This window comes from Drosophila persimilis, unplaced genomic scaffold (genome assembly GCF_003286085.1).
Source record: "Drosophila persimilis strain 14011-0111.01,24,50 unplaced genomic scaffold, DperRS2 tig00001229-arrow-arrow-pilon, whole genome shotgun sequence".
NCBI classification, from domain to species: domain Eukaryota; kingdom Metazoa; phylum Arthropoda; class Insecta; order Diptera; family Drosophilidae; genus Drosophila; species Drosophila persimilis.
In genome coordinates, this window is record NW_020825440.1 from 22,881 (window position 1) to 27,456 (window position 4,576).

Consider the following 4,576-nt stretch of genomic DNA (forward strand, 5'->3'; position numbering starts at 1 on the left):
CTTATCGGCGTGTTTCGCTGGCAAACCCTCATCAATGTATGATGCTTCTAGAAGTTTTCTCATATCATCAATCTCTGTTGTGAATTGGGCGGCTGTTTTGCCTTTTTGGCATACTTTTGCCATTTTAGCCTTTATAACATCTGATGACTCTCCGACAATAGTGTCTTGCAATTTCTTTATTATTGCGCTAATGGTGGTTTCATCTTGTATTTTATACAATGTAGTTCCTATTACTTTTGATTTAATTACTTCTATAGCTAAATTTTCGTATGGTCCTTTCGTTAGATTGACCAATTTGACTGCCGTAATGAATCTTTGTAAATGGAGTTTCTGTCCATTAAATTCCGGAATGGCGTGCGAAATATCTTTTATATATGCCCGTTGGGCAATATTCTGTATATTCAATACTTGCGTATACAGACATCAGGTGTGAGAATCGTCTTTTCCAATACACGCAGATAAACGATGCGTTCTTCTTCTCGGTCTTCTTCACGTCGTTGTCGTTCGCAGGGTATACAAGCCGCACGTGGCCGTGCGAAGTACCACTGTTGTTGTTTCGTCGTTTCTGCTTTCCTCTTTTCTGCACGTTCGCAATCTGAACGTCTCTTCAGTCCTCTTTGCTCCGTACTTTCGTCGTTGGCTTTTCACTCTTTCCCGTTTGCCTTGCTCTTCTGACGAAAACGAATAGTGTCGTTTTGCGTCCTCTTTCCTCGTCGTTTTCGGGTCTGCGTCGTTTTGTAGCCTCGTCGTTTTGTAGCCTCGTCGTTTTGTAGCTCTGTAGCTCTTCGTCGTTTTGTAGCTCTGTAGCTCTTCGGCGTTTTGTAGCTCTGTAGCTCTTCGTCGTTAGCTACCTCTGCTCTCTGAACCTTGACGAAAACGAATGGAGTCGTTTTGCGTCCTCTTTCCTCTTTATTTTCGTTTCTCACAACCGCTTCTCGGCATCTGCTTTCGTCTGATCTTCGTTGCTTCGTTCGTCGCAATTTCACAATGTTGCGCAAAACTTGATGGTATTGGCAACTTGTACACGAATACACATTCACTTGTGGTTCTATCCCGGACGAGCCCCCAAATTGTAGGGATCCTTGGTGGGCTCCCTACAAGTGAGTAAGAATCCGCTCCAGAAACTCCATCAAATATACGCCACACGTCGTTGTATTATATTTATTTTAATAAATGGTTACAAATAGGTTTCTTAGCATAGTTCTTTTCGCACGTCTGCTCGCTTCTGCAGTCGAACTCTTACTTACTATCGATATATCTTCCTCTACCCTTGACTATCCCTAGCGATAGATCGATACTCATTAAAGGGCTGCCAACCCTACATTCGGCCGTCCTGACTCATCATTCGACCCGAATGATTGAGACCACATCTTCATATACTCTGCCACCGTATTGGTCTTATCGTTGAATTCTCTATTATGTAACCCAAAAAATTAACCTTGCGCTGTAACACTTGCGATTTCTCCCATTTTATGCGTAATCCTGAAATCTCTGCGATACTCAACACCTTCTTTAATTTTTCAAGTCCTTCATGCACATCCTTTGATGGAATAATAATATCGTCCATATACAAAATCAAAATACCGTCATCTATCAATGGTCTGAAAACAGCATATATGTACCTCATAAATACTGGAGGGGAGTTAGTCATCCGAAATGGTACATAATTAAATTCATACTGTCCACTCTGTGTGACAAAAGAGGTATATTTACGAGAATCCTCATGTACTGGCACGTGAAAAGACCCATTAGACAAGTCCAACGTAGTGAAAACACGTCCATCCTGAAGCTTGAGTAAAACATCGTCGATTAACGCCATTGGAAAATTGTCACGAATTATCTTTTCATTAAGTTTTTTATAATCACAACAAAGTCTTTTTGAGCCATCCTTCTTGGCGACAAGCACTACAGGGGACGAGTATTCAGAAACACTATGGCGAATTATTCCCTCCTTTAACCAATCCCTGACCTGCTTATCGACTTTCTCATTGTCCACGTAAGGTAGGCGTCTAGGTCTTTGACGGACCGGTACTTCATCTGACAATATTATCTTCATTTCAACAGGGCTGTTTTCTGGTTTTACGGGCTTATAATTTTCTACCAATCCTGCTATTATTGACCTCACCTCACGGTTCAAATGCGACAGGTCTATTCCTCGTGAAAACTCTTCAATAATATTGCTCGACAGTATCTGATAGAACGTCTTTTCCAATTCATCAATTGCGCTCCCTGAATCCGGAGGCCTGCTCCCTTGAGTATCACTATATTTAATGAGCTCTAGATTGCGGCTTCCTTTAGTGAAACTACTGCTAACAAACTCCTTTTCCGGTGGAACTTCAACCTCCCCTTGACGGATGTCATTTATTGAATGAAAGAAAACTCCTTTCTTCCCTATGCTTGCACTGACAAAATCAAGAACATCACTTCCAATTACACCTTCGTACAGGGTATCATCGTCACGGACTACATGGAAACACATTTCCAAAGGAACGTCATCCAACTTAGTAACAACATTAAATGAACCCAACGTATATATTTTCTTGCCTCCTATTCCGATCAATTCTTTTATATCGTTTTTCAACTATCGTTTGCAACTGGGAAAATCTTTCTGTAGACTTTCTCGCTCATGGTACAAATATCGCTGCCAGAATCAAACAATGCAGTGATATCTTCATTACCGATTTCAACATTCTTAAAAGCCCGATTAAAACTGGTCTGAGAAAATTTCTGGACATTTTAAATTTTCTTCTCTGTTGCCATTCGTGAACCTTTTGCCTCGCATTGATTTGCCTTGTGACCTAGTTGATTGCAATTAAAACATTTGACGGCACTTTCCTTGCAATACTTTGCAATATGATTACTACCTCCACATTTGAAACAACGCCTTTCAAACTTTGGGTTTGCCTTTAGCGTACTTCCTTGATTTGCACTGATCTTTTCATAAATCTTAATTTGCTCACGAAAATCTTTAAAATTGTTTGCTTGGTACAGACAGCTTTTGTTTTGCTTGGAGTCTGGAATGCCCTCAATAATATATTCAATAATACTTTCTTCATCTATCTGGGATTGACTTGCCAAGGTACACATGCTATAAAAATATTCAATTAAAGTCTCTTTATGGGTCTTCTTTCTATTTTCTAATAGCTTATGAACTTGCTTTGCCGTTAACTTCTCACTAAATTCACTTTTTAGTGTTTCCTTCAGAGAATTCCAATCATTAATGCCTGATTGACTGCTCAAAAATAATTTCGCTGCACCTTTCACTAATGTCCTGCCATATATAAACTTTTGCAAATCATTCCAATTCACTGTTAAGGCATTAAGTTCAAAATCACGTAGCCAGTCATCAACATCCGGAGAACCATTGCCCGTAAATGCTGAAAGGGATTCTTCGATGTCTCTTAATGTGAACGCCATGTTTACTGAACTACCAACTGCTGCTTCTCCTACCGAATTTAAAATTGGCGCGTCTTCTGTCTGTTCGTCCCCAGTTATATTGATCGTTTCTTCGTATACAGATTCTTCGTTTTCGTCTTGATCTAGTCTAAAATACGAATATAGTCTCTCCCGTAAAACTGATTTAACACCTGAATGCTGCAGATGTAGCTCTTTCAATTTTTCCTTCAACTCTGCTACGGTTAGGTCTAAGATTTCTTCGCGTTGCATATTACAATTAGCTAAAATATAGTTTACGTTAAATCCGCTTCCTAAAATTTGCAACACCTTAAATCTATTCTGTATATTCAATACTTGCGTATACAGACATCAGGTGTGAGAATCGTCTTTTCCAATACACGCAGATAAACGATGCGTTCTTCTTCTCGGTCTTCTTCACGTCGTTGTCGTTCGCAGGGTATACAAGCCGCACGTGGCCGTGCGAAGTACCACTGTTGTTGTTTCGTCGTTTCTGCTTTCCTCTTTTCTGCACGTTCGCAATCTGAACGTCTCTTCAGTCCTCTTTGCTCCGTACTTTCGTCGTTGGCTTTTCACTCTTTCCCGTTTGCCTTGCTCTTCTGACGAAAACGAATAGTGTCGTTTTGCGTCCTCTTTCCTCGTCGTTTTCGGGTCTGCGTCGTTTTGTAGCCTCGTCGTTTTGTAGCCTCGTCGTTTTGTAGCTCTGTAGCTCTTCGTCGTTTTGTAGCTCTGTAGCTCTTCGTCGTTAGCTACCTCTGCTCTCTGAACCTTGACGAAAACGAATGGAGTCGTTTTGCGTCCTCTTTCCTCTTTATTTTCGTTTCTCACAACCGCTTCTCGGCATCTGCTTTCGTCTGATCTTCGTTGCTTCGTTCGTCGCAATTTCACAATGTTGCGCAAAACTTGATGGTATTGGCAACTTGTACACGAATACACATTCACTTGTGGTTCTATCCCGGACGAGCCCCCAAATTGTAGGGATCCTTGGTGGGCTCCCTACAAGTGCGTAAGAATCCGCTCCAGAAACTCCATCAAATATACGCCACACGTCGTTGTATTATATTTATTTTAATAAATGGTTACAAATAGGTTTCTTAGCATAGTTCTTTTCGCACGTCTGCTCGCTTCTGCAGTTGAACTCTTACTTACTATCGATATATCT